The sequence below is a fragment of the Raphanus sativus genome, chromosome 4 (genome assembly GCF_000801105.2).
Source record: "Raphanus sativus cultivar WK10039 chromosome 4, ASM80110v3, whole genome shotgun sequence".
NCBI classification, from domain to species: Eukaryota; Viridiplantae; Streptophyta; class Magnoliopsida; order Brassicales; family Brassicaceae; genus Raphanus; species Raphanus sativus.
Window position 1 is genome coordinate 33,291,496 of NC_079514.1, and position 11,506 is coordinate 33,303,001.

General features: G+C 29.9%; 1 long non-coding RNA gene across 2 annotated transcripts; it reads left to right on the forward strand.

Annotated features, from left to right (window-relative positions):
• The first annotated feature begins 1,918 nt into the window (after positions 1-1,918).
• LOC130511055 (uncharacterized) lies at positions 1,919-11,052 on the forward strand. 2 transcript variants are annotated; one of them, XR_008944839.1, is made up of 13 exons: positions 1,919-2,443; positions 2,762-2,858; positions 3,033-3,213; positions 3,317-3,366; positions 8,776-8,880; positions 8,972-9,133; positions 9,224-9,349; positions 9,421-9,526; positions 9,665-9,795; positions 9,933-10,039; positions 10,194-10,280; positions 10,450-10,527; positions 10,651-11,052. It is a non-coding gene; the product is annotated as an uncharacterized LOC130511055 (long non-coding RNA). The 2 variants fall into 2 exon arrangements; XR_008944838.1 differs by lacking the exon at positions 2,762-2,858 and having other exon boundaries at positions 1,921-2,443; positions 10,194-10,527.
• The last annotated feature ends 454 nt before the right edge of the window (positions 11,053-11,506 follow it).

Sequence of the window (11,506 nt, forward strand, 5' to 3'; positions counted from 1 at the left end):
TATTTAATTTTTATTAATATTATAAATTTTCTTTTTTCTTATCAATATTTTAATATAAATTTGATTTATCTGAACATTAAATTAAGATAAAAATAATTTTGTCTATTTTGAATTATATTTAAGAATGTGCATGTATATATTTAAAATTATAATCTTACGTAGATATTTCTATCTATTTATTTTTAATTAAATATATTAAATAAATATGTAAAATTGCATAATTGTCAAAATTTAAAATTAAACAATATTTATAAAATCTCTAGATATATATAAGAAACTAATGATTTTACGATTTAATTTGATTTTATGATTTAATTTTTATAAATTTCTAAAAATATGTATATATTTTTGAAATATTTTTAATTTAAATGATATTTCGAAATTTGACATGCCATAATTGAATATATTTATTTTAATGATGATTTATTAGTTATTACCATATTTTTAAAAGTCCAAAAATATAAACCGGCAATAAATGTAATATATGAGTTATTACCATATTTTAAAAAGTTTAACAAAAATATAAATTAACATTAAATATAATTGTCTATGTCATATTAATCTATAAGACATGTCATCAATTTTAATAGCCATGTCTTTTTTTTTTGTCATCGACTTTTACAATTATTAATCTAGGTGTTTTCCTGCACCATGTGATGATTAATTTTTTAAAAGTTAAATTTTATATTTTAAAATGTAATTTATTAATATTATATATTTTATTTTTACCAATAAATACTATAAATATCATTAATTAAGCATAAAATTAAGAGAAAATATTTTATAAAAATTATATTTAAGAATATATATGATATATATATATATAAAGTTAAAATCTTAGATTAAAAAATTATTTATTTCATTTGGTTAAATGTATTAAATCAACTTGTACAAAATTACTAAAAAATCATATAAAATTATATAGTTATCAAAAATTAAAACTAAATAATATTTATATAATTTGTAGATATCTAAAAGAAACTAATGATATTACGATTTTTTAAAAAAAAATTCAGAAAATTTTAGATAATAAAATTTTTATAATTATAAAAGTAAAATTATATAATATTTTGAAATTCAAAATGTCATATTTGAATATATTTATTTTAGTGATGATTTATGAGTTATTACCATATTTTACAAAGTTTACCAAAAATATAAATCAATATTGAATGTAATATATGAGTTATTGCCATATTCTAAAAAGATTTCCCAAAATATATATCAGCATTAAATGTAATTCTCCATGTCATATTTAACCATATGACATGTCATCAATCTTAATAGCCACGTCACAATTTTTTTGTGAAAACGATTGTAGAGAAGACATGTGGCAAATTACTTTTCAAATATAGACTAGGGGATATTATGTTGTTATCTGAAAATAATATTTTTAATCATAATGATTAAAAAATTAAATTTAATAATAGTCATATATATATATTGTAATGAGAAACTTCATTATAGATACTTATATCGCTAATTTAAAATTTTAAGAGTATAAACATAACTTATCATGATAATTATTAAAATAATAATATATGTATTAATAAATATCGGTAAGATTATTATGTTCGCATGAGCGGGCCAACCATCTAGTTTATATATATTTGATATTTTTTTTGAAATTATCAGCTCTATTTAGTACTATGTTTTAAATTTTAAATTATATATCATAACTTATATATTTATTTTAATAAATTTTTAATTTTTTTTCAACTCGGATCCTATTTGACCGCTCCAATTGCAGGTGCTGTTGGTGTTATCCTAGTATACCACCTATAGTAGTGATGTAGTTTTTATAAATTGTTGATACTTCATTAACTCTTTTAAAGGGATCTATACTATACTAAAAGGCAAATACTCTCAAAGTAGAGAGTGTCCAACTCAGCAAATTAAATCAACCAATCATGAAAAGATTTTTCGTTCACGTCACTGATGTGCAAAACGTCTCTGCCCTTTCACTTTTCGTCGATTCCTTTGTCTTCCTCTTTGTCCATTCCCTTTCTCCAACTCTTCTGCAATCAAACCTCTACTAACGTCATTAATAGCACCGTTTCGCCTTTATTCCTCTGAAATTATATATAATACTCTTCTTCAAATTTTAATCTCAATCAAAACTCTTTGTGATCTCCACGATGAATCCCAACGGCGAATCCAATGTCTCCGGAGGAAACAAGACGGCAAGGCCGTTATCTCCTCTCCCAATCTGATCGAACCAATCGTGAACACTGGTGTCTCATCCGGTTGATCGATCAGCAAAACGTGTGTCTCCTCCGGCGTATCCGGTGTCTTTTCCGGCGTATCGATCAAAGCTAAGGGCAAAGCCGCTGCCTCCTCTACCATGCCGAACAAGCCAAACGTTCGCAGCGCTGTTTCTTCCGGCAAAGTTTATGAATCGATGTTCTTCGAAGACGTCACTCTCGGACCACATGAAGGAGAGGTTAGGTTTCGGCTGATCCATTATCAGAAATTAGATCTTATAAATCATATCAACATGCATTGAAAATGTTAGTGTTGTGTCGTTGAAACTTTCCATACAGCATTCGCAGTTAAGAGGCTCCTCTGTTCCATAATGCATTCGAACTTCTCTTACATTAATAATAAATTTGAAATCTACACTTACGTTCACTACTGTTTTGTTTAACCAGTAAAATTCATAAAACAAATTAAAGACACTATTATATAAAGCCGCATTTATGTGAACTCTGTAAAAACAATAATATTATAAGATTCATTTTCTGCTTAACAATGGAGGCAGAACTCGAGGTGAGTAGGGCAAGTACTATTATTATCAGTAGTACTTCTTTATATCTCGGCATTCCTCTTCTTGCAAGCATTGGTTCAGATTCCAAAAGGTTAAATCTTTATACTTTTTCTTTTCTTTTATATTCTATTCTTTCTTTGATCAACACTGCATGAATGAATCATATAATAATAATAATCAGTTTTGATTCAGACATGTTATTCTTTGATTGTACTCACAGTTTTGGTAACTTTTTTTAAAAATGATAATATTTACTGTTGTGTAGAAAACAGAGAGAAGAAGAGCACTGTGAAGTATTATCAATGGAGAAAGAGATTTACAGAATACATAATTCAAGAGAAGGGATATAATGTGTTTTGATGTTTATGAACAACATCTTTGATTTCAGACATGGTGGATCTATCCATAAGCTTTTGATGGATAAGAAACGTGGAAGCAAAAGAATCGTAGGTTTCAGTTTCTTTTTTCCTTTTGGGACATCATTAGGAAAATGTGTCTGAAACAAAAAAAAAATGGATTCTCATTTTGTTGGTTAATGTAATAATGCAGGTGTTGAGACTATGGTGGAGAAGCAGCTTACCTGTGACTGCTACTTTGAGGTACTGGATTTGAGAATCAAATTTGTTTTTTACTAGGTAATTGCCCGCGCTACGCAGCGGGATTTTATTTTACTTTTTAATCAAATAATTTAATTTTGTTAATTTAGTTAATTTACTTTATACTGTGAAACTATAACATAATATTTCAAATTATAGCTAACTCTAATATAAATATTTTACAAAATATCTGTATGCTTTTGAATATATAATATCTTATCTATTTGGTTATTATTCGGATGTATTGGATAACATGTACTTTTCTAATTCAATAGTAATATTTTTGTTCTACATTTTACAGTTTTGATTTATTTTTTCATTTCATTTAATTCATTCTTGTCTTAGATTTGTATATATATATATATTTAATTAAGATATCTATAATTTAATACATGTTGTTTTGAGAATCAAATAGTAAAAATTAACTATTAATTGATTCAAAGTTACATCAATGAAAATAGCAACAATAATCTTTTCAAACATCATGCATATATATAAATAATACAAAATCAAGCTTAATTGAATTTTTTTGGTAATAAATGTATATTATTATTGAGAATTTTGTATTGATTTATCTATGTACGGACATTTTATAATTTATATGTATAAAATAATAAAATATTACTATAAATTATAATATATTAGTTTTTGCCAAATTTTGATTTTAGATTTAAATAAAATTGGATTGGTCTAATTACTTATTTTGTGGATATATTGTGTTACATATATTTCTTCAGAGTAAAGTACAACTATTTTTAATCGAATTCAACAAAATTGAACTAATTGTATTCATTGTATTAGTCTGGATATTCATCTTAGAATGTGTAAGTACACTTTTGATTTTGAAAAAGAAATGGTTATATGTTAATTTGCAACTAAAACCAGAAAAAAATAAAGTGATGATCAGTACAAAGTAGTATAAGAACATAACTGATAAATTTTAAAAGAGATTTATTTTACTTTAATGCCAAGTTTATTTTCGTAAACTCTTTTATGAAATCACATTATATATAAAAATATTTTCGTTTCAAATTTTATGATGTATATTGTTATAGAAATTATATCAAAAATAGAAAAAAAGAAACTTAAGTTAAACTAAAAAGAATAATATTGATTATTTATTAAATATCTTATTTCTGTTATTTAAATTATTTTTCTAATAACTATAAAAATAGATTGATTTAAAATAAAATGCCTATTACTTTAAAAATATATTATTTGTTCAAGATTATCTTCTTTTAATGGAAGATTATTTCTTTACTTTGAAACAAAAGATTATTTTGTAAACTTTACTTTTAATGAATCATATTATATTAATATATATTTTTCGTTTTAAGATATTTTAAATTCTCTTTATTATATAAAGAAAAGGAAACAACAATAAAAAGGAAAACATAAATATTTTTAATAAGGTAATTAGACATATTTGATTCATTAAGGATATCATTGTAATCAACCATCGTGAGAACTAATGTGAGTGCGACACATAGGAAACTGACTTCTCAAATAATATTATAGAGATATGAAATATGCATCATACAATTTAAATGTATTTTAGTTTTAATTTTATTAAATAATATGAAACCTTAAAAAAAACAAAAATATACCCCTTATCAATATAAAGAAGTAATAAAATTTATTATTAGCATTATATATAAAAATTATTATTTTAATATGACTCTATATTTACATAGAGTTTTCTAACAATTATTATCTTAATAGTTTATTGATATATGTCATATTTTAACAAAACCAATTAAGAATCGATAAATTTATTAATATGTATTTATTAATTAATCAGATATTAGTTTATAGAATTTTTCCTGTATATGCTTTATTGTATTTGCTTCTAAATTGTTTTCTTAAAAAAAGTTTTTTTTCATTTAAATTGTTAAACCTTCAAAATAAAAGAATATCACTGACTTTTGTGTATGTTTGTTTCTTCCAAGTTATGCAACATGAATATGTAACTTTAATTCATAAAATCCTCCATGTCTTTTACTTGAACATGTTTTAGGATGAAATTAAACTAAATCATTCCAAACGATATACTTATGCTGTTTCTTTCTCCAAGTTTTTTTTAAGTTTTTATTGTTTGAATACCGAATTAGATCCCGACAAATAAATTGCTCTATTTAAAAAAAAACTAAAATTCCTCTACTTTATCCGATTATGATGAGTCTTTCATGGCCTATGCAAATTTTCTAAAGTGTTACTTCTTATAACCTTTTAAAACTTATTTGTTCTACATTTGTGTCCTCTCATATTGTCTTTTTCTTTGTAATTTTAATGGTTGAGAGATTCTGTGAATATGCAACACACAAATAAATGTTAGAAAGGGTGAATATTTAAACCCGAAATAGGATTTAACATTTGTAGTCTGTGAAGTACTTTATTAACCATGATGCTTCCTTTCACTTCCTTTCCCCCAAACACATATCTTCGCAAATCTATACACCTCCACCATCTTCGTCTATTTCTAATTAGCTAAATAATTGTTGGACTTTATAATACTACATGCTATTGGCTCAACAAACCAATAAACGATGGTAAAATCTTAATAAGAACAAAACATTCATTTATCAAGTATATGTGCCTTTCTACTAACTTTATTTTTCTATCAATATCAACTCTCTAGAAAGAGACTAAATAAAGAACTTGTGTTATCTACATGCTCTATCGCCACTTAATACATATTGGTGTTATATATATATATATATATATATATATATATATATATATATATATATATATATATATATATATATTTTTCCATGTTTTGTTATACAAGATCTACTTCACGGAGATTTTAACCAACTAATCACTCATAATAAAAGAATCTAGTATCAGAAATTTCTACACTTCACATAACTCGTGCCGTTTCTCACAGTCGCTACAGCTTCTTTCACACTGGTGCCAACAAATTCTGACTGGATGAGAAACTGAAAACGATTTTTGCCCGCTTTCAAATCTATCTTGAAGCATCACCATAGAGGGAAAGAAGATACGAAACCAGAGCAGATAACTTCTTTCTAAGACTATCCATGAAAGTGCTGTAACATAACAAAAGAAAAAAACAAATGCCGGTAATCCTTGGTACCATTTTACACGATAATGTACCCATTTTAAGAGATCAGCGCAACTCCAACATCTTCACCCTTAAACCTTCATACCATTTTACACAATGATCCACTACATGATATCACTTAACAATAAAAAATCATGTGCTTTCAAGTTTCTGACAAGAGCGTATCTATCATTATCACTTTCTTCTTCCCTTATCGTTTGGAGGAGAGACCAAAATACAATCCATATCACAATTCAACTCTTTACTCCATTAGATCTCCGTTCATGGTGAGAAAGGCGGATGTATCCATCTCCCAATTCGACTATAGGTACAAGTCGATCTGCTTTGACAGAAAAACCCCAGCGGTTTGAGAGAGCCGGTCTAGATTGAGGGAGACCATACAGCAAAACGCCAACATAAAAGGCCCTAAACAAACCCCATCCGAACTTGCACGCAACGTTCACCGTACGTTTGGTATCTTTAAACCCACTCAGCTTAAGAGTTGGAAATAAAATTTCACTAAAGACGGAAACTTGCGTCAGTAAGAATCGTCTGGCGAGCTTGAACGTGGTGAAGGGATCGAAAGGAGGAGACTTTACGAGGCTGGTCATCAAATTGAATTGAAAGCCGATTGCTTTGAGCAGTGGACCAAGGAGAGACGGAGACCCATCTGTTCGATTAGCTTTTTCTTCGGTGGTGGAGATACTACTGCATCGCTCACGGTGGATTCTTCGGTTTCATGAACCGGGTCAACCCGGACCCGACCCGAATCGGTTGAATCTGTGTCCGTAATCACAACCAAGTCGGTCTCTTTCTATATTGAATCAATCGCGTCGCTTATGAGCTCAAAGATGGGTTTCTCAATGGGTTCAAACACATTGGAAGAGGAGGAGGAGGAAGAAGAGGTGTCCGTTTCTACATCTAAGGAAATGAAATTGTGGCGAGGTGGAAGAAGAAGAAGAAGGTATCGGTGACAATAAGCATGATACTTGACAAAAGGCATGACCGAACCCAACAACATTTCTTTATTTGTTTTTGTTATGGCGTGAGGAGGAGACTTTGCAGCAATGAAGACTGATCTGTTGCAGTAGCTGTGAAACATAGAGAGAGAGAGAAGAAACTCATTTGATTTTACTTTTTCTTTCGTAAACCTCGGAAAAGTCGAAGACCGTAATGAATGAAGAAGAAGAGTTGAACACAGTGGCAATGACATGGACAAACTAAATGTTATAACTGGTTTTCAATGTTTTTTTCAGTTAATGACATGTCCATTTCTCAACACTCTAAAAGTCTGATGTGTCAACAACTTGAGAGAACCTAGCCTTATTATTGTGGGGATTGTGTAAAATTGCTGTGAGGAGTTAGTAACTGATTTAGATTGTTTGTGTTTTGTTGTCTCATGAGAGTGAAGCTGAAATGCAGTGTGTCAAGAACCTCACTGAAGAGGAGGAGACTCAGTAAAAGTGTGATACTGAATGCAGAGGAAAGATAAAGGAGAAGAAGAGAAGAAGAACATGCAGCAAAACCAACAGTGAGGATGTTAATGATCATGCAGACAAGAAACCAGAGGATCATCAGAGGGATGCTGACTCAGTAGATGATTATTCAGAAGAGAAGTTCAGTGAGTTGATACAGTGGCGAGGTAGAGAACTGCAAGAGCCTTGTGGATGCATCTCAGTTCTTGGATTCTAAACAAGGATCATTCTGGGACATTGGTACTTCACCAGTTTCAGGAGATTCTCAGAGAATCAAAGAAACACAAACAATTGTAATCTTGAAGCCTGAACCAAATGGACTGGTTCCTGGTTCATCACCTGGAACAGAAACTACATGCAACAATGCGAAAAGTGGGAAATCCGGTTCTCGCTTCATTCTCAGTAGAATCAGAAGAAGACTAAAATCTTCTGCTAAGAAGAATCCATGTAATGCTGATGCATTGTCATCTTAACAAACCTAGGATAAAATCATAAATGGACATCACAGGTACTAAATTGGTGCATGCATAACGACGAGAGAAAAACTACAAAACCATATTGTAAATAAATATTTATGTGTATGTATCCATACACACGTATCAAAACCGGCAAAGGGATCAGAGTGGGTGTGGTCCAAACAAGGATCAACATCGTTGTTGTAATTATCCTTTTTTTTTGCTGCTACAATGTTGTTGTTGTAATTATCATAATGATAGTGACATACACATGTCCAAAATATTTATAAATGAAATTTGACAATCGTGAGAGTCCGTTTGGCACTATTTGTGATCAATATACTTTGACGTTGTGGGTTCGAGTAAGGCATTGTCTATTTTGTTTTCCCTCTCAAAACCTGTCTATTGTCTTCAGATGGAAAACTAAAGAAGCGTATGCGTATCCATCCATCTGATATCACCATGAACATTGGGAAAGGTGTTCCTGTTCCAGAATGTCCAATCGAAACCTTGGTAAAAAGTATTGTGATTTTTCCCCTTGGTTTACCTCCAAAATAGAAAAAAACATTTTATAAAGATATTACTAAGCTATGTGAGATGTGACACTGCAGATGGAAAGACGTAAAGCATGACAACACAACACCGTCACTTGGCTAGCTTTCTGGAATGATCCTATCAACCCAAAAGAGTTCAACTATGTATTCTTGGCAGCTGGCAGTGCCTTGAAAGGTCAGAGTGACAAGGAGAAGTATGAGAAAGCCAAAAATCTTATGGTAGGCAGCTTTCATTTTTTTTTTGAAGCTTGTGCTTACACTATTACTGTTTCTCTTTTTTAGCAACATATTTCTTTTTTCTAACTGCAGAACAACATAGACAATATAAGAGCAACTTTCACCAAAACTTTTACATCTAAGAATGTTACAAAGAAGCAAATTGCTGTCACTACTTATCTCATTGATAAACTGGCGGTTAGGGCTGGAAATGAGAAGGTAAACTTTGATTTAAGCTTCGGTTCGGTTAGGGAGCAGGATTGATACCTACCAATAGCTAATATAAGCAGGATCATGAAGAGTGCGTTGCCTCCCAACGGAATGATCGGTAAAGATGCTAAAGATACAGTCCAGGAATGCGTCTCCGAGTACATCAGCTTCATTACCAGGGAGCATGTTGTTTCTTCTCTTTAATTGCGTCTGTAACACATAATTTTTTTTTCTTTGGAATTTAGATTATCAGGTTAATTTGTAGCTTAGAAAGTCTTTACCTTTTTATCTGATTTTCGAATTTTGAATTTTTGATTAATGCAGAGCCATAGACAAGTGCCAGAAAGAGAAATGGAAAACTGTGAATGGTGAGGATTTGTTGCGGGCAATGTCAACATTAGATTTCGAGAATTACTTGGAACCCCTTAAAGCTGTACCATGCGAGGTACATGGAGGTAGGTTACATTTACTCTTAACCCCTTTATTTTTTACAGAGCCTATTATAGTTCCACAGATTAGTAAGTTACTCGCCAATGGAGATACTAGCAACATTTTTCTATGTGTTTTGTTGTTGGCAATCTGCTGTCAACAGATAAAGTTCATGAAGCATAACATCGATGCAGTCTCTTTGCAATGGTGTGATGCCTTCAAGCAAAATCAAAAAGCCAGTCAGCAGAACATTTATTTTGAGAAAGCCAGGTTTAGTTTTTATGTATTTTAATTTTACTGGAACAAAAAGATTGAAAGATTAAAAACATTTGACTTTGGCTTAGATACTGAGATATTAGATAAGACTTTTGTAAAACCAACACTTGGTTCAGCCTTTTAATGACTGGTCAAATGCTGGTAACAGAGGAGGTGATGGATTTTTATCAGAGGAAGAGATAAGGGCTAGAAGTAATGAAACGCTTGAGAACGAAGATATACAGCAGTTGATGAGGTTTTTTTCTTTCTCATATTGTGATTGAGAGAAGATGGTCAACAACCTACAATTTTAAATTATTATTTGTTTAAAAATGCTCGAAAGTAAATAATGTGAAGTAGAGCTTGAATGTAAACAAAGAGAGCGTGAGGGTTGATTTTGTTGTGTGTTTGTATTGGAAAAACAGGTGGTTGTTCTTAGCGTGTCTTCACTGTCCATGTAGAGGCTGTGAAGCAAAGTGAAGAAACATCTATTTATAATGAAGGTCAATCTCTTCTTATCAACAGCTCTTTTTTTTTCTTTTCTTTTCAACATGATATCCACAACATATACATGTCATTGTGAATGGGTTTAAGGTAATTTATAATTGTATTGGGCAAACACTTAGGTGTGACGTCATTCAAAATTAATTTTCCTTCAAAGGTGTGTGGCTGGAGACATCAATCCCTTACAAGTAGTGGGTTGTTTCTCAAAGGTCAAAAATACTCAGCTCAGAGCGGTACCACCTCCATCATCATTTTTAAGGGTTATTCCGGAGAACTAAAAACACAAATTTTGAGTATTTGTATTCACTTTATCTGATTTGTTATGAATCGAATCAGTGGTAAAAGTTCAGAGTTTCTTACTCCATTTTCAAATGTTTATGTGAAAGATTCAAACCTTTCATTTAGTTAATATCATTTCTTTAACTTTATGCTATGTAATTAAGGTGTTGGTCATTTAGGCCACCCACGTTTGTCTCACTTTAGCTTTTGGCGATTAGTCAATCCTTTGATGTTTTTCCTATTAATTGTGATTGGTTTCTAAAGCAAAGTTCATCATCTTTCTACCATACAAATCTTCGAAATCAATGACCACAACAAAAGAAAAAATCACAAACACGGCTTACATACATTCATTTAGATAGAGTAACGGTGTTCAATCCACATGTCGGTTCGTTTTTTTTGTTTTTGGTTTTTCAGTTTATAAAAATAAGCTACCATATTGATATCATATCTAATTTGGTTTAGTTTGGTATATGTACTAACGATTTTTGGTTTATTTGGGTTTATATTGTTTTTCATTTTTACTATTAAAAATATAAATAAGAAAACTATTAATATCATAATAGTGTTAAATAACTATATTTTAGCATAAATATGTACCAATGAAAATATGTTTTATTTAATTTAATGAAAAATGAGAATTTTTTTAAACTTAGAAAAAATAAAAGAATTAATAAAATCAGTGTTTTCATGTATATA